Source organism: Ailuropoda melanoleuca, chromosome 5 (genome assembly GCF_002007445.2).
Source record: "Ailuropoda melanoleuca isolate Jingjing chromosome 5, ASM200744v2, whole genome shotgun sequence".
Classification (NCBI taxonomy): domain Eukaryota; kingdom Metazoa; phylum Chordata; class Mammalia; order Carnivora; family Ursidae; genus Ailuropoda; species Ailuropoda melanoleuca.
Window position 1 is genome coordinate 34,954,499 of NC_048222.1, and position 25,759 is coordinate 34,980,257.

Here is a 25,759-nt window from a genome sequence, read left to right on the forward strand (position 1 = left end):
ATCCCCGTGTTTTTTTTTTTTTTTTTTTTTTTTTTTTTTTTTTTTTTTTTTTTTTTTTTTTTTTTTTTTTTTTTGGCGGGGGGGGGGGTGGCCCTTGCCTTAGCACATCCTGTCCCTGCACCTGCTCTCTGGCCTGTTCTTCATCAGTTACAGACAGGAACAGCTAAAGCCTGGCGAGGATTCTGTGGGCCAGGGTCTAGACTCGAAGCTTTCCCTGCTGGGCCTCTTTAGATGCTCACAACAGCCCCACCAGATAGATAACGTTATCCCCATTTTACAGGTGAGAAGCCTGAGGCTGAATGAACGGACCCTAAGCTCCTGCTTTTGCCAGGCCTACCACCAAGTGGCAGCAGAGAAAGGGGAGGGGGCTCAGGAAATGGGAATGAATGCATGCGCATCTCTGTAAGCTGTTGTAACCACTTATAAGCTCTTTACTATTTTATCTCATTTAATACTCACAACTCAGTGAGGGGAATGCCATTATTATCCTCATTTTGACAAATAAAAAAATTGAGACACAAACAGATTAATAACTTCCTAGAGGATAAAACTATTAAGTGGAGGAACAGGATTTGCCCCCTTGAATTTAAGCACTGAATGCAAATTTAATTCTGTGCCTCTGTGTGTGTGGGGGGGGGGTGTGGGTGTGTGTGTCTGTGTGTGGCAGTGATGCATGGGTATGTGTGTTTGTAAGCAACTCTGTTTTTGAATCTATGTGCACATGTGTTTCTTTCTTCTTTTTTTTTTTTTTAAAGATTTTATGTATTTATTTGACAGAGAGAGACAGCGAGAGAGGGAACACCAGTAGGGGGAGTGGGAGAGGAAGAAGCAGGCTTTCTGCTGAGCAGAGAGCCTGATGTGGGGCTTGATCCCAGGACCCAGGGATCATGACCTGAGCCGAAGGCAGACGCTTAACGACTGAGCCACCCAGGCGCCCCGCACATGTGTTTCTGAATGTAAGTTTGATAGCGGCTATGTCTATGTAACTGCTTCAGGGGATGGGGGCAGACAGCAGAGGTTCAAGGCCCGGCCATCTGGCCCAGAGTCCTCAGAGGTCATGAGCCTTCCCACCAATCCACACTACTCCCCCTACCCTATCAGGCCCTGTCCAACATGGGCCTTATCTCATAGATCTCAGGGTGAGCAGCCCCCACCAGACCCCACAACTGGGAAGAAACATACAAGGAAGAGGTGTCTTTAGGCTGAGAGAGCCAGGATCCCTGCAGCAGGATCCTGGCACAGCACTAATCTGGAAGATTGTACTCTCCTTCCCTCCACCAAGAGTCAATGCTGTGCCTTGTGCCCTGCAGTGGTGACACAGGTCCTGTCCCAGAGGACTTACAGTCTGGCAGCAGAGATATGACTCAGGCGTGATGGACAATAAAGGGATAGCACAGGGCAGTTCATATTGGTGTGGAGCAGGGGGGAAGACTTTTATTGTAATTGCTTGAGAGAACAGGTCAGGAGGAAAGGAAGTGAGTACTGCCTCTCATTCCTGGAAGCAGTGGCTTGAGAGGGTACTGATCCCCCTGAAAGGGTAAACAGCTAGGGCAGGGAGTAGACAGAGTGTCTGCAGGACAGGCTCAGCTGAGACTCAGACACCTGGCCTTGACACAAACGGCTGCAGTGACCGTCCCAGCAGACAGGAATCTCCGCAGTGCAGAGAGTGTTTTTGTATGCCTAGTCAAAAGTACATCATTTCCCAGGCTCCCTTGCAGCTAGAAGTGGCCACGTGACTCACTGTGGCCAATGAGATGGAAGTGAAACTCATTGGTTGGGGCTTTGGGAAAAATCTGTTAAAGGAATAGGCTTATGCTACAGAAGACAGCATTCAAAAAATTAAAAATAGAATCACTATGGCATCCCACAATCCCACTTCTGAGTATAAACCCAAAAGACTGAAAGCAAGGTCTCAAAGAGCTATTTGTATACCCACGCCCACAGCAGCATTATTCACAATGACCAAAAAGTAGAAACAACCCAAGTGGCCATCAGTAGATGAACGGATAAGCCAAATGTGGTTATACGTATAATGGGACATAATTCAGCCTTAAGAAGGAAGAAAATTCTGACCCGTGCTACGCCGTAGATGAACCTCGAAGGCACGATGCTAAGTGAACTAAGCCAGTCCCCAAAAGACAAGTACTGTATGATTCCACTTACGTAAGTCCCCAAAGTGGTCAAATTCCTAGCGACAGAGGGAAGTATGGTGGCCAGGGCCTGGAGGAGGAGGGGACGGCAGGGGGGTGGGGGTGCTGTTTAGCGGATACGGAGTTGGTTTTGCGAGATGAAAAGAGCTCTGGAGATGGGTTGCACAACAATCTGAATGTACGGAACGCTACCGAACTGTGCACTTAGAAATGGTTAAGATGGTACATTTTACCGCATGTATATTTTACCATAATTAAACAGTTTTCAGAGTAAATAAGGAGCGGGCCTAGCGGGCACGTGCCTTTGCCTTTTGCCTTTTGCTTTTCTGTTTCTTTGTGCCTGAAGGGCAGACATACAGCCGGCTGTAGAGCCGCCATCCTGCAGCTCCGGGGACAAAAGCTAAGGGTGGCCAGGAGAAAGTCAGAAGCAGTCTGGTTCCCCAAAGTACCGTGGATTGCTCCCAGGCCTTGGCCTTGCCCCCAGAGTTGCCATCGCTCATTTGGGATTGATGCGGGATAACTAGTGATGCTCCACGCTCTCGTCCTCCCCAGGCTCTCTGCAAGGAACATCAGACCGTCATTCTGGCAAAGGGAGGCGATGTTCTGACCACCCCCTTATTACTTTCCCTGGAAAGGAAATTTCTGAGTTGTCGATAAAATTCAGAGATGGCTTCCTTTTGCCTCCTTAACATACAAAAGGACGTGTACTTTCCTCATCTATTTGAATACCCTTAAATCAAGCAAACGGGATTCCTTCACCTAGCTAAATGGGGGGGGGGCTCCTTAGAGCAGCTAAGCAGCCCAACTTTCAGAAAGCAGCTCAGAGACATTGGCGGGCCTCCCCTAAGAACAATACCCAGAACTCTTCCATTTCCGTAAGAAAGAAAAATCAAGTCTTGGCCATGCTGGGGGCTGCCCCTTTGGGCATTTTTTCCAAGTTCTCTGTGACACTTACCAGTAACTTGGCCTTGGCCTCCCCTTACTCAGGCTGCACATTACCTCCAGACTTGTTTGTATTCTCAGGTCTCAAGTCCTTGATGTCTTGGCAAAGGCCACCACCCCACCCAGCCCCACCCACTCATTTAAGGCGCACAGGGCTGCCATTTGGAGCCAGCCAGCCCGCCAGCCCGCCAGCCCGGACTGTCTCAGGCAACCAAGTTTCCCCTAAATGACCGGATCCAGTGTAGGGTTGAGTATGGAGCACAGTGACCAGAGCGCGTTCCTGCTTTCTGCTTTCTTATTCCTGGCACTTGAGTAAGCTTCAGGTGTCCAGATCCAAATACTTCCATCTGGAAGCATCTGGCCTGCAAAATAGAAGCAGCCTGAAAAAAGAGCAGAACTGACCCTTCAAGAACACCTTACCCGCCCCCCATCCGATACATACACTGCAAAATAACAAAACATCTTCTAACCTGCCTTGTATGTCCAGCTGCCCCCATCTAACCCACTGTCCCCTCTTCTTCCCTGGCCACCCTCTCCAGTATCTGTCCTCCTCCCCTGTCCCCGGTGGCAGCTTTCACCTCCTCCTGCTTTCTTCTTCCTTCTCCGGCCCGCACTTCCGGTGCTTCTGATACGAGAACTCCATCTTGGAGTCCGTCCTGCTGCTGGAGGCTCAGGGTGGTTCTCCAAACAGGAGGGCTGGGATGGAGTTAAGAAGCAAAACAACGAAACTAAAACAGCACTGTGGTGCCAGGAGACGTTTCCCCTCGTATTGGGAGTTGTTTTAATTTTTGTTTTTTTTTCTGATGATTTCTAGTCACGTGCAAATAACCCAGTTATCAGCACTTGCACAACCCCGAGAGTGAGTGCCTCCTTCAGTGTTGCATCACAGGGGCCTCATTTATGTCCCCCTGCCCTGGTCCGGCTCCCAGGTTTGGCCTATGACAGGCTCAGAGGAGAGAGCACAGAACAAAACAAGTTAAGGGATCCAGCTAGAAGGATAAGACCAAGAGCCCCGGGCTTGGAGAACAAGGGGCCCCTCATGAGAAGCCAGCAGTGGAGACCTTCCTAGGGAAGACAGTGGATAAGCCACTTGAAATCCAGAAATCCTAGTCTCAATCCAGGTGCTAAATCTTAAACACTAGTGTTGGTTTTTCAGTTACGGGGACTCACGATGGTCATGTGGTTTTAGTTGGACTTGAGATACCGTGTCTGGACATCTTCAGGACATCTGACCATGGTCCCAGCCCTGGTACCGATACAAGAGAAAGCTAAGCTGCCCCAATAGTAAGAACAGTTTATTCTGTCCTCCTGAGTGGGGCATTATTCACCTGCTAGTTTTTGGGTTTTGGTTTTTTTTTTTTTTTTTGGTGAGTGAGAGAGAAAGCAGGCAAGGGGAGGGCAGGCAGAGGGAAAGGGAGAGAGTCTTTTTTTTTTTTTTTTAAGATTTTATTTATTTATTTGAGAGAGAATGAGAGTGTGAGTGGGGGAGGGGCAGAGAGACAAGCAGACTCCCCACTGAGTGGGGAGCCCAATGCAGGGCTTGATCCCAGGACCCCAAGATCACGACCTGAGCAGAAGGCAGACCCTTAACCAACTGACTGAGCCACCCAGGTGCCCCCAGAGAGAGAGAGAGAATCTGAAGCAGGCTCCAGGCCCAGCATGGAGCCCGACGCAGGGCTCCATCTCATGACACTGAGATCATGACCTGAGCTGAAACCAAGAGTCAGACACTGAACCAACTCAGGCACCCCAGCCAAACCCTCATTTCTGAGGCAGGATGACTGACTGCCAATCCCAGCCCCCTTCTCTTGCTGGCTACCCTCAGCCCACTCTCCCTCTCATGTGGAGACATGCGGGATGTGATGGAAGTGGTCCTTCCTGGACCATGCCTTGGGTGTGGCTCGGTGGCCCTTCGGGTCTCTGATCCTGGCGAGAAGCCCAGTCTGAGGTAAGCAGGCTGTATGAGCGGCAGTGTCCCCAGCCAGCCCTCTGACAGTTTCCCTCCCATCCTGTTTCTGCCACCAGAAGTGGGCTCTCTCCCCACTGGCCCAATCCCCGAGGACACTCACTACATCAGGCATGGGGATTATTTCTTATTGGCTTAACTGCTTTTTCCACTTTTGTGGTTAGCAGTTGCTAATGAACACAATCTTGCGATTGTTTTCTTAAAGCAGGATTTTCAGCACAATAACAGATTTGGCATCTCTTCTTCTTTCCTCGTTTCCTATGATGAGATCATCACAAATACAACTTCTAAAGAAATCTCTACAACCAGACTTTCCGAGGAAACCCAGCACCTCCACAGACAAACCCGCGATGGGCCGTGGGTTTCCAAACAGGGTCCTGAGCAGTGGCAGACTTTACGCCCTCAGGGAGACGCATGGCCACCTCTGAGGAATGATCGAGCCACCCCTGGGGTGTCACCACTCACCCTAGAAATTCCCTGTTCCATTCTGTTGGGGTCAGCAGTGCTGTCAAAATGGGGTTCCATTTCATCCATCTTCACACCGTCCATACCTCTGTAAATATTCACACAGCTCAGTTCCCTCCCCTCAGGGACCGGGAGTCAGTCAGAGGTTAGCCTCTCAAACTGGACAAATTCACTTACTTCCCTGTCTCCTTCAAGAAACATGTGCCAGCTTCAACTCTGGTTGGTTTTGACATGTGCTGCTCAGTGTTCTCTGCTTGTCCCATGTAATTTTGAGAGTTCCTCAGGGCAGGACCCCAGCTTATTCTCCTCCAGGCTCCTCAGCCAGGCTCCCCTCCCCCACCCCCATCCCTCCTAACGGAGTAGCTGAAAGAATGTTTGAACTCTGGAGTGAATGGCTCAGGCCCAGGCGGGCTGGAAACCAGGACACCAGGCCTCTCCTCCCAGCCCTGCCAAGGACGGCGCATGTGACCAGGAGAATGGGTTAGCTGTTCTGGGTCTCTGCCTCCTTTTCCTCTGAAAGAGCCCTGCCCGGTGTCTTCCAGCGCCTGCTGAATCACCGATGTTTCTCCCTGAGAACACCTGAAGGATTTCCCCCTGGGCCCTGAAGCAGGCAGGACTAATGAAGCAGGCCAGCACATGCACAAGCAGTCTGCAAAGTCAGGAAGGAACTAACAGATTGCCTCCCATTTCCCACCCTTTCACAAGTTGTGCCCACTGTGCTTGACGGACGCACTTGCTTCCCTGAGCCCCCTACTGGTGATGTGTCAAAATGCAACTGAAGAGGGCCTTCCTCCTCGCGGCTACCTAGGTCTCCAAGGATGATGCTCTTCAATGCCAGTCTTAAGGTTGGAGGAGGAAGTGGGAGGCGGGGAGGAGGACGCACTGTGGGCTGGGGTCGTGGAGGTTTGGGAAGGGTGCCCAGAGGAGATGAGCTTCTAGGTGACCTTGAAGAATGGGAAGAATTTGGTAAATGAATAGCGTCAGAGTCCTGCCTGGGTCACTTTTCTAAGACATTGCACAGGTTGTGAAGACTCTGATCTGTTTACCCCAGTGGTGCATCTCATGGGTCTGAGACCAAGAAAGGGATCAGGTTGTGGAGGCAGAAGGGGAAAGCCACCCTTGAGAAGAGCAGAGCTGGAAGAGAAGAAAGAGCAAGTGGGCCCACTTGCTCCACCTGCCCCAATGCTGTGGGTGGGACGAGACGGGGTGCTCCTACTGAGGCCAGCCCCCTCTTGCATATTCTCATCTCCTTGAGGACATCACTCCAGTCTCTCTCTCTCTCTCTCTCATCATCAATCTTTTCACACTCCCCCGATTCATTCACTCTCTTTCTTGAAACACTTCCTACTTCTAGAACATTCCCCTCTCTTGCTTTTCTTCTTCTTTCACTGGTTGCTCCTTCTAATCTCCTGAGCTGGATCCTTCTCATCTCCTGGGCTGGATTCTTCTCTCCCGCCAACCCCTTCATGTTGGGAAGACCGGCACTCAGTACTCAGAACTCTTTTCTTCTGGCTCTATCCCCATTCCCTTGGTCATCTCATCCTCCAATGGCTTTAAATATTATCTACGCGCTGACAACTCTCAAATTTAAATCTCCAGCTTGGAATGGGTCCTTGAACTCTGTATATCTGACTGCCTACTCAGCATCTCCACTTGTCTCCCATCAAACTTATAATTTCCACCCCCTGTTATGGAAATAAAATTAAATAAAATTGGGGAAAAAAACCCTTTTCTCGTACAGCCTTTTCATCTCAGGTTATGACAACTCCATTTTTCCAATAGCTAGGGCCAAAAGCTTTGCAGTTATCCTTGATTTTCCTTCCTTGCAAACCCCACATTGGCAATCCTTTTATATCTACTTTCAAAATATATTCAGAACCGGATGACCTCGTTCCACCTCCACTGGTCCAAGCCATCTTTGTCATATGCCTGTATTGCAGTAGCACCCTAATCGGTCTCTTTGCTTCCTTTTCTGTCTATATTTTACTATCTACACAACAGCTAGGGTGATCCTTTTAAATATAGGCGAAGTTTCATTCCTCCAGATTTCTCCGAGGTAAAAACTGAGTCCTTAAATTGTCTTCTAAAGCCCTGCCTGACCTGTCCCCCTGCTATTCCTATGATCTCATCTGCCACTCCTCTCCTTGCTTCCTCTTCATGCTCCCTTCCTTGTTCTTTGAATACACCGGGCACATTGGCCTCAGGACCTCAGCATGTGCTATTTCCCCTTGACTAGGACACTCTTCCTCCAGGGGTCCATGTAGCTCATTCCCTTACTTTTTCCAGGTCTCTGTTCAGATGTTACCTTACCATGGAAGGCTTCCCCAACCAACCTATATAAAGTGATACTCATCTAGTCCCCATCCCCAGTCATTTCCAACTCCTTCATTCTGCTTGTTTTTTCCCCCCTTAGAATTTATTAACCTTCTGACTATACATTGTTGCTTATGTATTTATTTTCTGTATCCCTCCATAGCATGTAATTTCCGTAAGAGTCAGGACTTTGTTTTTGTTCATGCTGTATTCCACCTAGGATACTGCCTGGCACATTGTAGGTGTTCAGCTACAGTGTGTTGAGCTGTGGATGGGTGAATGGAAGGACCAGTAGTTGAAGACCACACAGATGAAAAAAGGTTGCAGCGCTTTTTTCAAGATATGAGAGATCAGAGCTTATGTGCTTATGGGAAGGTATCAAGAGAGGAAGAAGACAAGTTGCATGGGGGAGAAGGGGTATGATATGTGCTACATAAAGATCTCTAAGAAGGCAGAAAGAGACAGGATTCAGAGCCTGGGGGCAGCCATTCCTTCCTTGGGCTGGAGGGAAGGACAATGGAATAATAAGGATGAGAGATGGGAAATCAATGGTGGCCTTCAGTTTTCTCCCATAGAATATTTGCTGAGTGCTTGAGTGGCACAGGAAGCTGGGGGTGAGTGAGGAGGGTGTGGAATAATAAAGTGAAATTTCCCACAGACTCACAGTGCTTAGGAGACAAAGTTCTGCTAGAGGAAGGGGGGAGGTTGTCAATTATATAGCTCTCTTTTATGATATTTGCCAAATTTTGATGCTGTGTTGATTGGGAGGCTAAAGAGCTAAGTTCAAGCCTCTGAAAGGCATAAATGAATTTCGCATAGTGTCTTATGGCCAAGGAGGTTAGGGACTAACAAAACTACAACCCCACCCCAATTCAGTTCATTTTCTAATCATATTGTTATGATTGGTTCCTTATCTTATCTACCTAACAAAGAAAGGGTAAAACCTATCTGGGGAAAATATCATCATCTTCAGTCTCAGTTCATGTATATACAGTCTCTGGCATACAATAAAGAATTATAAGGCATCTGAAAGGACAGGAAAATGTGATCACACATTCTCGGGGGAAAAAATCAATAATAGAAGAAGACCCACAGATGCCCCAGGTTTTGCAGTTAGCAGGCAAGACATGTTATTTTATTTTGCAGACAAGGCATTTTAAATAACTATTACAAATATGTCAAAGAGAAAAATGCAAAGTATGACAAAATTATAAAAAAAAAAAGAAATCTTCAACAGAGAATTGTAACGTAAAAATATCAAATAGACTTTCTGGAACTATGAAATACAATATCTGTAATTACAAATTCACTGGATGGATTTAAGAGCAACAGACAAGGTTAATGAACTCAAATATCAATATAAATTATCCAAACTGAAGCCCACAGAGAAAAAAGAATGGAAATGACAGAGCACAGGAGACATGTGGTACACAATCAAAGGCTTAAACATATGTGCAACTGGAGTCCCAGAGGAGAGGAGAGAGAGAATAAAACAGGAGTAAAATTGGAAGAGAAAGACCAAAAACTCCAAAATTGATCAAAGATATCAATGTACAGATTCAAGATGCTTGTTGAAACCCAAGCAGAATAAATACAAAGGAAGCTACGTTAAGCACTTAATAGTCAAATTGCTGAAAACCAAAGCTAAGTAGCAAATCTTAAAGCATCCAGAGAATGAAAACACATTACTTTCAAAGCAGCAATGGAAAAATTTATAATTTTGTCCCCAAACTATAGAACTAAAAGGAAATGGTATGACAACTTTAAGGTGCTGAAAGAAAAAACCTGCAAACATACAATTCTATCTCCAACAAAAATGTTCTTCAAAATATGAAAACAAAATAATGACATTTTCAGACCAAAAGAAAAAAAAACCCCAAACTGTAGCCAACATAATGTGCTATTGGTGGAAGGATGGCCAAATCAATGGAATCAGACAGAAAGTCCAGAAATACACCCACAGATATACAGCCAAATGACTTTTGATAAAAATGTCAAATTCAGTGGGAGAAGAAAAATGTCCCCCCAGAATGGTGCTGGAACAACTGGGTATCCATACGGGAATGAAAAGACCTCAACTCCTACATTATTCTGTATGCGAAAACCAATTTGAGATGGATCATAAACTGAAACATAAGGGCTAAAATAATAAAGCTACTCTAAGTGCTAGGGGAATATCTTTATGACCACTGAGAAAGCAAAGGTTTCTAAGGGAGGCTCCAGAAAATATAAATCATAAAAGAAAAGATTGATTTGGGATCTCATCAAAATGTAGAACTTCTATTCACCAGAAAGCACTATCAAGAAAACAAGTAGGCAAGCTACAGATTGAAAGTAAATATTCACAACACATATATCTGATAAAGGGCTTGTATCCACAACATATAAAGAACTCTTGCAACTCAATGACGAAAATGCAAACAACACAGTTTTTTCAATGGGCAAAAACAGATATTTCACAAAGGAAGGTATACCAATGACCAATAAGTGGATGATAAAAGTGTTTGAAATCATTAGTCATCGGAGAAATGCTAATTAAAACAACAATTAAGCACCAGTCCAACATAAGGACAGTAAGGAAACACATCTCTGATATAATGGCTAAAATGAAAAATATTTACAACACTTTACAATGCTAAGTGTTATAGGAGATGTGGAGCAACTGGAACTCTCATATATTGCTGGTAGGAGCATACAATTAAACTACCACTGTGGGAAACTGATAGTTTCTTAAAAAGTTAAACATACATCTACTCAATGACCAAACAATTCCACTCCTATATAAATAAAAACGTATGTCCACAAAAAGCTTTGTATAGGAGCACCTGGGTGGCTCCGTCAGTTGAGTGGCCTACTCTCGATTTTGGCTCAGGTCTTGATCTCAGGGTCCTGGGATCAAACCCCACTTTGGGCTCCAGATTCAGTAGGGAGTCTGCTTCAGGATTCTCTCTTTCCCTCTCCCTCTGTCCCTCCCCCAGCTCATATGCACACACACTTTCTCTCTCTAGAAAATAAATAAAACTAAAAAGAAAAAAGCTTCTATAAGAATGTTTATAGCAGTTTTATTTATAATAGTCCTAATCTGGAAACAGCCCAGATACCCATTAGATGGAAACAAATGATCTGTGGTTAGTAAAACAATGAAATCCTACCAACCAGTAAAAAAGAGCAAACTACTGGTACAATCGACAACAGAGGTCAATCTCAAAAATATTATATTGGTTCAAAGAAACTAGACACATAAAAGTTCATTCTGTTCTAGTTTCATTTACATGAAATTCTAGAATAGGCAAAATTAATGTATAATTATAAAAATAAGAATAGTGGGGACACTGGGTGGCTCAGTCATTGAGCGACCAACTCTTGGTTTCAGCCCAGGTCATGATTTCAGCTTTGTGGGATCGAGCCCCACCTCGGGCTCCACACTCAGTAGGGAATCTGCTTCTCTCTCTCTTCTCCCTCTGCCCCTCCCCCCAAATAAATAAATAAAATAAATCTTTAAAAAAATAAGAATAGTAGATGCTTATAGAGGGAGAGAGATTATGCAGTAGCACAAGGGAACTTTCTAAGGTAAAGGAAATGTTCTATGTCCACCAAAACTGACTAAATAGTTCATTGAAGATCTATGGCTTTCACTGAATACCTCAAAAAACATCATGCTTGAAGGCACAGACCATTTAAAATTACAAACAAGCCAAGGATGAATGATATCCCCACCACTATTCAACCTTGGCATTGTAATAATAGAAATGAAAAAGCAAAGAAGAGAATTTAAGATTTGGAGAAGAAGCAAAGACTCAATTACTTCCAAATGATAGATGTGACCTTATGCATAGAAATTGCAACAGAATACCACACAAATTTTTAGATTAATAAGCAATATTAACACAATTTTAAAATCAGTAACATTCTTCTATATCAGCTATTACCAACCAGAAAATTTAATATAAAATCAGACGCTATTCACAATAGCAATAAAAAGCCATATTATATATAGAAACTAACTTATCAAAGAATGCACAAGAAAAATTTTAAGACTCTAACAAAAGACATAAATGAAGACCGGAATATGTGAAGAGATATAGGATGTTAAAGAATGAGAAATTTTAACATCACAGAGAGGTAAAATTTCCTTGTAATTAATTAACACTTTTGGTAGAATTTCTATCAAAAATAAATTAGAGGGGCGCCTGGGTGGCACAGTGGTTAAGCGTCTGCCTTCGGCTCAGGGCGTGATCCCGGCGTTCTGGGATTGAGCCCCACATCAGGCTCCTCCACTATGAGCCTGCTTCTTCCTCTCCCGCTCCCCCTGCTTGTGTTCCCTCTCTCGCTGGCTGTCTCTATCTGTGTTAAATAAATAAATAAAATCTTTTTAAAAAAAAATAAATAAATTAGAAACTTAACAAATTGATTCTGAAATTTATAGAGAAGACTAGAAGTTCACAAATAATTAAGACAACTTTGAAGAAGAGCAAAGATTTTTCCTAAGACTTATTAACACACTCTACAAAGCCATAGTGTTAAAAATAATGTAGAACTGGAATTGAAACAGGGACTTTTGGCTGGCTCGGTAGATTGTGCAACTCTCAATCTTGGGGCTGTGAGTTCAAACCCCATGGTGGGTGTAGAGATTACTTAAAAATAAAATCTTTTTAAAAACCCAAACAAATAAGTCAATGGAACAAAAGTAGATGTCATGAATTTGAAATATGTTAAAGATGGAATCATAACTCAGGAGAGAAATAATGAACTTTATAGTTGATGATATTGAGAATAGTGGGTTATTTTAGGGTTAATATTTCTACATAATCCCTTAAAAAAGTGAACTCTGGATGAATTGAAAATCTGAATGTGGAAAATATAAGATGGAGGTGATAGAAGAAAGTATATGACCACAACCTGTGACTTTGGGACAGGAAAGGACTTCTTTTTTTGTTGTTCTTTTTTAAAATTTTTATTGGGAGAGAGCAAGCATGCATGCAAGCCAGCAGGTGAGGGGAGGGGCAGAAGGAGAAGAAGAGAGAGAATCTTAAGCACGCTCCATGCCCAGTGCAGAGCCCAATGTGGGGCTCGATCTCACAACCCTGAGATCATGACCTGAGCCAAAATCAAGAGTTGGACGCTTAACCGACTGAGCCACCCAGGAACCCCAGGAAAGGATTTCTTAAACAAAATTCTCAATGTACAAATTTCAATCTGGAAAAAATAAATGAATTGATCTACACCAACATAAATGATGTCTACTTGGTGAAGAACTAACCATAGTTAAGTTCATGGAAGAATGGTGGTGAGAAGGTCTTTTCAGTGTTTAAAACTGATGAGAGAGCACCATCTTCTAGACCCTACCAGTACGCTAACAATCAACAAAAAAATGACAGGAACTACAATGAAAATGGACAAAGTATGTGAGATAGTCATCAGTTCCATCAAATATTTTTTGTTTCCTCCTGGATACATAGTGGGATTACACTTTCCTACCTCATTAAAGTTAGATGGGGCCATATACCTTGATAAATCAATGAAATTTCAGTGCAAGTGACCAGTGTCACTTCAAGGCTGAAGCTTAAGAATCATTTACCACATTTTCTTTCCCTTTGGCTTGGTGACAAGCAATGTTAGAGATGGTAGCTAACATTAGCCTGGGTCTCTGAGTGGCTATGATAACTGGAGACCCCTGTTGACTTGCAGTGACCTAGAAACACTCCTTTGTGGTTTCAAGCCATTAAGATTTTATGGTTGTCTGTCACACAGCCTAATCTAATCCATCCTAACTGATACAGGAAGGGGGCCCCAACATAACAGTATAATCTAAAATATATGGCAATGGCTTTGGAGCTGGTCACCAGGGAGCAAGGAAACTGTAAGCAGATGTTGGAGGGATAGCATTTTACATTATATAGTGGCAAAATATTGAATAAAACTGTCATCTGCAATAACTTGGAGGGCAGGTCTTATACCTAATAAACTTTTAACCCTAGAGGAAAGGAAGATAATAGCGAGCGTTAGTTTCTGTTGACTGCATTTGAAATAAGCAGAAAGTAACTGGCACATTTCCAAGCAGGAATGGAAAGAGATTGAAAAGGACCAGAAAATGGGGGTCTTGCACAGTTGGAAATGATAACTGCTTCTCAACCCTCACAAGTAAAAGGAAAAATGAGGAGGGCTTGGAGGGACAATGCTCATTAAAATCTCAGTCTTTTGACAAGGATCATGTCAAGTTTATCCATTGATGAGAACCTTTGCATGGATAAAGTTGTCTCAGAGTGAGGGTTTAACTAAAGGTGAGGTATCAGTGATTCCTTTTAATTTGATAAAATGGTACTAAGAGACTAAATGTGCAGCTCTTCTACAACAGCCTGATAAACTCAATACCATACCTGCAATTATGAAAAAAGGAAAGGGTGTGGAATAGGGTGAGTAAGAAATCTAGCAAATCCAAGAAATACATCTGGAAAATGGTGGTGGATGAGCCCTCTCACACAGAACTTACTACAGCGAAATAAATAAGAAGGTTACTAAGGTTTTAGAAAGTATTGCATGGCCAAAGAAATTATGAGCATAAAGTTTATGACCCCGTGAGCCTTAAAATGACTCTAGAACCCCCAATCATCAATGGACAGATAAGGCCAAAGAGAATGATGGAAAGCAAGGAATCTTCTAGAAGGTGCAGCAAGGGTTATGGAGAGTAAAGGACAAGGTAGCTACTCCCAGAGCAGGAAATCAGGGCCAAAGCAAGGAACTATATGTTCCTGGGATAGAGAGTGTGGATGACAGGGTGGAATGTGAAAGAAACCAGATTATGTCACCCCAAAATATGCCACTTTCACATGAGGATTATTTTGAGTCGAAGGCAATTGAGAAAAAGCAAATACAAGAAAATCTCTCTGTTCTTCTCCTATTTGCCTAAAAGCAGGACATAAGTTCTCAAAGGTGTCCCTCCTTCCCTCTCTACCAGGGAAAATGAAAGTTAATCACCAGAAGTAACTTTAGACCCTCTCAGTTTGGAGTCACTAGAGGAATCTACATGCAAACTTTACCAACTAGCCTCTAGCTACCATTAGTTTCCCATATATTGGCCTTCCCACATTTGCCACCCTTGGAAGCCTAAAAATGTGTGGGGTTTTGGGTTTTGTTTTTTTTTTTGTCCTGTCATTTCTCTAAAAATGTGTTGTTCTTTGTTGAAGATGCTGTGTTCATCTACATTCTAAACTATCTCTTTACATTACTCTTCCCTGAGTTTCTCCAGTGTATATATGAAATATACATGTTAATAATCTTTTGTTTATTTTTCTCTTGTTAATCTGTCTTTTATTACAGGGTATCTACCCTCAAAGGCTAGAAAGAAAAAAAATTTCCTTCCCTCCAAATGTTTAGACAACTACCTTATGTAGGGAGGGAGTGTAGTTTTCATGAGTGGAAAAAACCCAAATTGAATAGATTTAGACCAGAAGGACAGACAATGGTTGTCATGAGTGATATTCACTAAATGTTTTCCATTCTCCTCCTTCCGGACACATAGTAGGATTGTCCCTTACCATACCCTGAAAGTTAACTATGGCCATTGAAATGTGAGTGGAAATAATGTGTGTCATTTCTGGACAGAAGCTCCGGAGCCAATACACTATTCACCGTATGTTCTTTCTCTCTGGGGTAATGACTGGCAATATCTAAGGTTATGGCTGCTCCATCATCCCGGGGCCCTGAGTGGCTGAGGACTAGAACGTCTCTGACAACCAACAAGAACAAGAAATAAACATTTCTCCTTTTAAGCCAATAAGAGTTTTTCGTTGTTCGTTAGAGCAGCATAATCTAGTATATCCTGGCTAATGTAATACGCCATTTGCAGAAGGGGAAATCCAAAGTGTCAATGTGTAAATAGGAAGAGATGCTCAAGAAATACACATTAAGGGGCGCCTGGGTGGCGCAGTCGTTGCGCGTCTGCCTTCGGCTCAGGGCATGATCCCGGCTTTCTGGGATCGAGCCCCACATCAGGATCCTCTGCTAGGAGCCTGCTTCTTCCTCTCCCACTCCCCTTGCTTCTGTTCCCTCTCTTGCCGGCTGTCTATCTCTGTCAAATAAATAAATAAAAAATCTTAAAAAAAAAAAGAAATACACATTAAAGCAGCAATGAAATACTACTTCGTGTCCACCAGGTGGGCAAAAATGAGAAAGTAAAGAAATAGCAAGTGTTGAAATACATGGGCAGATAGAAATCCCTGTCAAGTGTTTGTGGGGGTGGGGAGTTGGAGGTAACTGAGGTATCTGACACCAGAGAATAAATAAATGAATGTAGTGGAGGATTATAATGGAACACCAGCTGCATCCTAAAGCATTAGTTGAATAGTTATAGAATATCGTAGATGTATATTTAAACACAACACTGAAAAAAGAAGACAAATCTTTTAGTACCACTTATATCAGTTAAAAATGCATACTTACATGATGCAAAAAGACATTCATCCCATAAAGCAGGAGTTGAGAGGGAGCAGGATGATGAAATAAGTAATAGTAATAGCAATAATGCTGATGATGACGATGAAGCAATGTTAATTGATGACTATAAATTGAGGATTAACTCCATCTAATACACCGGAAGTCCACAAAAGCAAAGATCAATTAGTGAAGATAGGTAATGCCATTCAATTGACAGAGACAGCACAGCAGAGAAACTCACATCCTAAACAAATGAAAGTAGTAGAAATCTGAACCCTAAGCTAGAGATGAATTTTCTCAAAGAGCTTCAAGGAGTCAGCAAGGGCAAGGAGCACAAATGGACCGCGGAGTAACTGATTAAAGGTCTGCCCTGAAACAACGAGCCCCTCTCTATATATAGAGCCCCTGGCCGCAGTGTTTGGCCCCAGGATAGAGCCTTGATTACCACTCTCTAATCAAATTGGAGAACCTGCCTGAGGGGAACTCCTAGTCAGTTCCTGAGACCAGAGAATCAAATTAGGCCCAAGATAATTCTGTACGTTCACAATATAATTGGAGGAAAAGAAGAAAGAGAATAAGGGAATGCAGCCCACCCATGATTGAAATGAAATGCTCACTTCTACAATAAAGCCTTCCCTTTGTTTTAATAACTGTGGTAGCTTATCCGTTCCCAACCTAGAGCCTTCCATCAATCCTGCAATTAAGGAGTGATCCCAGTTGCAGAAATGGAGCTTCAGTTAAGATAATAAACATGAGCTATATGTCAACCTAGTCTTGCATTCAAAAAATATAAATGGACAATTAAGGATCACTAGACATTAGGAAAACCAACAGCATGGAAGAGAGGAACTAAGATGAACAAATAGGACATTCAACCCTGGAGGAAACAAAGCTAATTCAGGAGACAGGGAACATAAAAAAATTTTTTAAGGGAACTAGTGTCCTTGTAGTTAATCAAAAGCAAACTGCATCTATAAGAATATGTTCCCCTGGAAAGGTAGCAATAAAAGAACAAAAGAAATATTGATATTTATAAAGCTAATTGCCAAATAAGATTGAAAATTAAATATTAGGGTGTCATTAATGTCATTGGGCATGAGTGAAGACCAATTCAAGGTATGAATGACAAAGTCAAGGGCATCTCTCAGAACAAAGACCATAAAAATAGAGATGCAGATGGGGCACCTGGGTGGCACAGCGGTTAAGCGTCTGCCTTTGGCTCAGGGTGTGATCCCAGCGTTATGGGATCGAGCCCCACATCAGGCTCCTCTGCTAGGAGCCTGCTTCTTCCTCTCCCACTCCTCCTGCTTGTGTTCCCTCTCTATCTCTGTCAAATAAAATAAAATAAAATCTTAAAAAAAATAGAGATGCAGAATATTAGAGAAAAAATAAGAGATGTGGAAGATAGATCTAGCACAATGTTGTCTAACAGAACTTTTTGTGATGATAAAAATGCTTATTCTGTGCTGTCCAATATGGTAGCCACTAGTCACATGTGACTATTGACAAGTTGAAATGCCACCAAAGAATTGAATTTTAAATTTTATTTAATTTTAATTAACTAAAGTTTAAATTTCAATAGTGACAGGTGGCTAATGGCTACCATATGGGACAGCACAAATAGAGAAGATCCACTGTATGTTTCTTAGGAATTCAGAAGAAACAGAATAATAAATCAGATCAATAAACAATGGAGAAAACTCTTACAACTGAACAAAAAACTAAAAACCCACTTCAAAAATGGGCAAAAGACTTAACTAGAACTTTCTGCAAAGAAGATAAACAAATGGCCAATAAGCACAGGAAAAGATATTCAAAATCACTAGCCATTTGGAAAATGCAAATCAAAACACAATGAGATATTACTTCACACCCATTAGGATGGCTACAGTTAAAAACAAAGAAACCCAGAAGGTAACTAGTGTTGGTGACGGTGTGGAGAAATTGGAACCCTTGTGCATTGCTGATAGAAATGTAAAATGGTACACCTGCTGTAGAGAATGGTCTGTCAGCTTCTCAAAAAGTTAAACATAAAATTACCATATGGTTCAGGAATTCTACTTCAAGGTACATACCCCCAAAAATTGAAAGCAAGGACTGAAATAGCGACTTGTACACTAATGCTCAGTATTGACAAGGGCCAAAAGGTAGAAATAACCCAAATGCCCATCAACAGAGGAACAGTTAAACAAAATGTGGTATGTACATACGATGGAATATTATTCAGCCTTAAAAAAGCATGAAATTCTGATACAACATGTATAAACCTTGAAAACATCATGCTAAATGAAATAATCCAGACACAAAAGAAAAAATTGTATGCTCCCACTTACATGCAGTACCCAGAACAGGCAAATTCATAGAGGCAGAAATTAGTTTAAAGGTTACCAGGGGCTTGGGATAGGAAAGAATGTGAAGGTAATGTTTAATGGGCACTGTGAAAATCAATAACGGGAAACCTCACTAAAATGGAATCAGGAGGCTGGCAGGGGGAGCTCTTACGCTCTACCATTCATCATTAATCGCAAATCTAAGAGGAAGAGATGGACCTTGAGTCTCCATACTACTTTACTATCATGGTGGGAGGAGAAAAGGCTACCCTCAACCCCCGCCCCCTCCAGCAATAGCCCAGCCAATGAGAAGCCACTACGGTTCCCAATCCTAATGTACTTCAATGGACTCCTTGTTTATGACACCTTTCCCAACTTCCCGCTTTCCTCTATAAAAGAGTGTTCCTCTCCTCTGTTCTCTGGACTTGCCTATGGTTTTTGTTGCTGCTTGCTTGTCCCAGATTGCAATTCTCTGCTATTCCTGAATAAACCCATTTTTGCTGGTAAAAACGAACTGGCAGTTTTATTTTTAAGGTTAACAGTACACAGTTTATGTTCAGGATGATGAAAAATTCCAGAAATAGATGGTGGTGATGGTTGCACAACATTGCGAATGTTCTTAAATGCCACTGAATTGCAAACTTAAAAATGGTTAAGATGGCAAATTTTACATTATGCATATTTTACCACAATAGAAATGCTTTAATAGAAAAACCACAAAGAAGAATAAGAAAGGGGTTAAAATTAAAGACAAAGAAGGTTAGAGAGCACGGACGGAGGAGGAACTGGGAGCCCTCAGGCCCTGCAGAGCCAGGCACAGGTGACCCTGGGGAAGCATCACTCCTGTGACGACTGCAGCTGCTCCTTCCAGGACAACCTCCACAACGGCAGAAGCTCCTGAATGGGCTGCGGCACCTCAAGGCCAACAAGGTCTGCTATGATGTATTCCAAGATGCAGCTGCCATCTTGCTAGATGAACAGGAAGAGTGGTCCTGCAGGAAGTTTCTACCGACAGGCCAGTGTGCCTTTGGCTGCAACTGCAGATTTTCCCACATGTCAGAGACAGACCTGCAGGAGCTCAGTATCCAGGTGGAGGAGGAGAGGTGGGCCAGGGAGTGGCCACCAGAGGTCACTGAGCTCCCTGAGGGCCATCTGGAAGACTGGTTGGAAAAGAGAGCCAAGCAGCTGAGCTCAGCCCCAAGCAAGCAGGGCTGAACCTGGGCGAATCACCCTTTTTTGGTATCGCATAGGCTGACCACCAGTCCAAAGACTGCCTTCATCCCTGCAGGTACCCCCACCCCGGGGGTGGCCCCTGCAGCCTAGCGTCCAGTTGGGCTGAGCCCTTCCTCCCCACCTGACCCCCATCTGCTCAGCTTTTGAGTCATTCAAAATAAAGATAAGGGCTCATACTGGGGATGCCAAGGCCCCTTCCTGCAGCACCCCATCTGAAAACCATCGGATTAGCCTGGCCTGACTGAGGCCCCAGAGTCTCCTTATCACATGCAGCCCTGGTCCAAGCTCTGCTCCAGGAAGCTCCACCTTCCCTTCCTCATGAGACATCTTGCAAAGGTGGATGAGAAAACTTTCTTCTGGATGTTTATAAAGGAAGCCTATGGAGGTGACTGGGTGGCTCAGTCCCTTAAGCGTAGGACTCTTAGATTCATTTCAGGTGATGAACTCGGTTTGTGAGATCAAGCCCCATGTCGGGCTCCACATTGAACATGGAGCCTGCTTAGGATTCTCTCTCTCCCTCACCCTCCGCCCCTCCCCCACTCAGGTTCCTTGTGTTCTTTCTCTCTATATAAATAAATAAATAAATAAACAAATAAATAATAAAATAAAATAAAATAAAAAAGTGATTGTGAGGGTAATAAGAAATTAGTACATATAATTTGTCATGAATAAAATTGTTTTTTAAAGATTTTATTTATTTATATGCGAGAGAGAGAACAGAAGCAGGGGGAGGGGGCAGCGGGAGAGGGAGACACAGACTCCTATGCTGAGCAGGGAGCCTGATGTGGGGTCGATCCCAAGATCCCGGGACCATAACCTGATCCGAAATCAGACCCTAACTGACTGAGCCACCCAGACACCCCCTGTCATGAATAAATGTAAAAGAATGGGTGATTTCCAAGGATATACATATAGTATCAAAACTACCTCAAGAAGAGGCGGAGAAACTAGACAGATAATACTGAAAAAGAAGTCAAAGAGCTACCTTTCCTTCACTTGCTGTGCCTTCCCCCTCTAAATCTCAGGCCCATAGGTTTTTATATGCAAGTACATTAGAATTACCAGAGTACATTTTAAAATACATATGTAGATTCACTGGCCTCCCAGACTCAATGAACTAGAGTCTCCAAAATTTGTCCTGGGAATCTATTTTTTCCATTAAGGTTTTTTTTCAGAAGTTATGTATAGTGGTTGTAAAAAAAAAAATCCAACAATAGAGACATTTATAAATCAAAAATTAAGTCTCCCTATATCTCTCCCTCTCCTTCTGAATTAACAAATGTTATCAATTTATGTATATTATTTCATATTTTTCTTGTATTGGTACAAAGATAAATGGAATCTATACTTGAAAAAATAGTCCCAGGTCACAGTGATGCAATAGTCCTTGGACAAATGTTTGGTTGAATTTAAACTATCCTGAAGCGTGGAAACACCTGGAATGTGAGTCAACCATTTTTTAAAGTTACTGCAGGCCTGAACCCAAAACCAAAGAAAGGTCATCTAGAGAAAAGACGAACAACTATCAGAACAATCTCATTTATGAAGACAGATAGAAAATCAAAAATAAAGTACTAGCAAAGATGGTGGATTAAACACACATGTTTGTCTCCTCTTCCTTTTAAAACACCACTAAAATGATAATAAAAGTAAAACAACCTAATACAGCAAAGAGAACAAGAGTGGACCATCACCAAGTAAGAGCCTTTCTAAGATTTCTGGAAAGGTCTGTAGCTGAGGAGGGAGCTGGTATGCTCCACAGAGCCCAAGAATTGGCAGGGGAGGACAGAAAAGATCCAAGGAGAGCTAAAAGGAAGTTAAGCAGAAGTCTTTCTATAAACAACTTCCCAAGAGACCATCCTTGGACCACGCTCCCTACTATCAGCACTGGGGCAGAACTCGCCAGGTAGGGTCAACCACAGAGAACAAAGGTTGCTAGGTGGGTAACAATCTCAAAATAAGGTCTTCTCCTTTTGAGGTGTCTCTTCTGCTCCCTCCTTCCAGTTCTAAAAGTCATTTCCAAGCCCCATCTTGGAACCTCTGATCAGCCTTTCCCTTCAGAAAGATACTGTATGAGGAAACAGATCTAGACTCATAGAGCACACAGGAAACTCATACCAGCTACACAGAAATACCAAATGATTTTTCTCTCTTAAATATAGAAAAGCAAATAAAGATCACCACACATACAAAAAGAAGAAAAAGATCAGGATTAAAAAAAAAAACTGTCCTAAGAGAAATAAGGAATTCAGAGAACAGAAAACCTTTAAAAGCTACCTATTCAGAGAGATTTTTAAAAGATAATATATTCATAAAAGAATTACAGATTGCTATGATAAAGGAACAATCACAGAACAAGAAATAGCTGTTAGAATTTTAAATATAGCTGCTGAAGTCAGAAACGTAATAGAAGAACTGACAGATAAAGAAAATATCTTAGAACACAGAGAAAAAGCAAAATGTATGGGAAATATGAGAGGAAAAGGTAAGAAAAAGAGAATCAGTCCAGAAAGTCAAACATTCAGAAAGGGAGGAAAAAACCTTGAAGGGTCAGAATTTATCCCAAGTAGTGAAAAGACAGTAGTTTTCTAGTTAAAAGATCCCAGCAAGTATTAAACATAATAAATGGAAAAGACCCACACCTCAACATACCTTTACAGATTTTAGAACACCAAAAATAAGTGCAGCTTCTAAAACTTTCCAAAAAAAAATTTTTATGGAAGTATAATTAACATACATGTTATATCAGTTTCAAGTGCACAATATAACGATTCAATAATTGTACATATTACTCAGTGCTCACCATGATAACTGTAGTCACCACCTCTCTCCAAACAATGTTATTGCCATCTTGTTGACTATATTCCCTATGCTGTGCTTTTCATCTCTGTGACTTATTTATTTTGTAACTGGAAGTTTATACCTCTTAATCCCCCTTTTCTACTATACCATCCCCTCACTTACCTCTTCTCTGGCAACCAACAATTTGTTCTCCATATTTAGGAGTTCTGGTTTTTGTGTTTGTTTGTCTCTTCTTTTCTTTGTTCATTTGTTCTGTTTCTTAATTCCACATATGAATGAAACCATATGGTATTTGTCTTTCTCTGTCTGACTTCTTTCTTTTTTAAAAAAATTTTAAATTTAAATTCCATTTAATTAACTTATAGTGTAGTATTAGTTTCAGATGTAGAATTCAGTGATTCATCTGTTGCATAGAATACCCAGTGCTGGGGCGCCTGGGTGGCACAGTGGTTAAGCGTCTGCCTTCGGCTCAGGGCGTGATCCTGGCGTTATGGGATCGAGCCCCACATCAGGCTCCTCCGCTATGAGCCTGCTTCTTCCTCTCCCACTCCCCCTGCTTGTGTTCCCTCTCTCGCTAGCTGTCTCTACCTCTGTCGAATAAATAAATAAAATCTTAAAAAAAAAAAGAATACCCAGTGCTCATTCCATCCCATGCCCTCCTTAAAGTTCATCACCCAGTTACCCCATCCCCCTATCCACCTCCCCTCCAGCAACCCTGGGTTTGTTTCCTAGAGTTAAAAGTCTCTTATGGTTTGTCTCCCTCTCTGTTTTCATCTTATTTTATTTTTCCTTCCCTTCCCCTATATTTATATGTTTCGTTTCTTAAAGTCCACATGTGAGTGAAATCATATGGTATTTGTCTTTCTCTGACTTATTTTGCTTAGCATAATACCCTCCAGTTCCAACCACATCGTTGCAAATGGTAAGATATCGTCCTTTTTGATGGCTGAGTACTATTTCATTGTGTGTGTGTGTGTGTGTGTGTGTGTGTGTGTGTGTGTGTGTATTCTTTACCCATTCATCTGTCAGTGGACATCTGGGCTCTTTCCATAGTTTGGCTATTGTGGACATTGCTGCTATAAACATTGGGGTGCATGTGTCCCTTCGAATCACTATGTTTGTATCTTTTGGATAAATACCTAGTAGTGCAATTGCTGGGTCATAGGGTAGTTCTATTTTTAACTTTTTGAGGAACCTCCATACTGTTTTCCAGAGCAGCTGCACCAGTTTGCATTCCCACTAACAGTATAAGAGGGTTCCCCTTTCTCTACATCCTCTTCAACATCTGCTGTTTTCTGACTTGTTAGTTTTACCCATTCTGACTGGTGTGAGGTGGTATCTCATTGTGGTTTTGATTTGTATTTCCCTGATGTGGAGTGTTGTTTCATGTGTCTGTTGGCCATTTGTATTGTCTTCTTTGGAGAAATGCCTGTTCATGCCTTCTGCCCATTTCTTGACTGGATTTTTTGTTTTTTGGGTGTTGAGTTTGATAAATTCTTTATAGATTTTGGATACTAGCCCTTTATCTGATAAGATATTTGCAAATATCTCCCATTCTGTAGGTCACCTTTTAGTTTTGTTGACTGTTTCCTTTGCTGTGCAAAAGCTTTTTATCTTGATGAAGTCCCAATAGTTCATTTTTGTTTTTGTTTCCCTTGCCTTTGAAGATGTGTCTAGCAGAAAGTTTTTGCAGCTGAGGTCAAAGTGGTTGCTGCCTGTGTTCTCCTCTAGGATTTTCACTCCACTGCTTATAATACTTTGCGGCAGCATCTTTAAGTAGGATCCCTCCCCTCTGCTCTATTCTCTGGTATATTTCTCCTGATTCACATCTCCACGCCTCACACCTTCCAAAAAGTGGTTTCTTTTCTATTTGTAGAATTGCAGCTTTTCTTTTCTCAGATCTCTGATTGATTTCACAGTTGTTAGCTTGTTTACTTGATATGAATGATTTGATGCCTCTCTAGCTGAATTCCAGGGACCAGATGGACTTAGGGTCCCCTACTGGTCTGCCATCTTAACTCACCCCCCTCTTTTTTTTTTTAAAGATTTTGTTTATAAGTAATTGCTACACCCAACATGGGGCTTGGATTCACAACCCAGAAATCAAGAGTCACACACTCCTCCACCCACTGTGCCAGCCAGGTGCCCTCTGTCTGACTTATTTCACTTAGCATTATATCTTCTAGGTCCATCCATCTTGCAAATTCAAGATCTCATTTTTTATGGCTGAGTAATATTCCATTGTACATATACATCACATCTGATTTACCCATTCATCTATTGATGGACACTTGGCTTGCTTCCTTATCTTGGCTGTTGTAAATAATGCTGCAATGAACATAGGAGTGTGTATATCTTTTCAAATTACTGTTTTAGTGTTCTTTGGGTAAATACTCAGTAGTGGAATTATTGAATCATATCGTATTTCTAGTTTTCATTTTTTGAGGAAATGCCATACTGTTTTCCATGGTAGCTGTACCAATTCATTCCCACCAAGAGTGCACAAGGGTTCCTTTCTCTACACATCCTCACCAACACTTGTTATTTCTTGGGTTTGTTTTTTTTTTTTTAATTCTAGCTATTCTAACAGGTGTTTGATGATATTGTGGTTTGGATTTGCATTTCCCTAGTGATGAGTGATGTTGAGCATCTTTTCATTTGCATTTTGGCCATCTGTATGTCTTTGAAAAAATGTCTATTTATGTCGTCTGCCCATTTTTCAATCAGATTATTTGTTGTTGTTTTTTATATTGAGTTGTTTTAAGTTCTTTATGTATTTTGGATACTAACCTCTTATCAGATGTACCATTTGCAAATATCTTCTCCCATTCAGTAGGTTGCCTTTTTGTTTTGTTGATAGTTTCCCTTGCTGTGCAAAGGCTTTTTATTTTGTTGTAGTCCTCATAGTTTATTTTTGCTTTTGTTTCCCTTGCCTGAGGAGACATATTTAGCAAATGTTTCTATGGCCAATGTCAAAGAAATTACTACCCATGTTTTCTTCCAGGATTTTTATGGTTTCAGGTGTCACATTTAGGTCCTCAATCCATTTGGAGTTGATTTTTGTGTATGGTGTAAGAAAGTGGTCCACTTTCATTCCTTTGAATGTAGCTGTCCAGTTTTCCCAG

At 42.1% G+C, this 25,759-nt stretch overlaps 1 pseudogene; it reads left to right on the forward strand.

The window, feature by feature from the left end:
• Window positions 1-17,364: 17,364 nt before the first annotated feature.
• On the forward strand, window positions 17,365-19,938 carry LOC100472603 (annotated as a pseudogene).
• The last annotated feature ends 5,821 nt before the right edge of the window (window positions 19,939-25,759 follow it).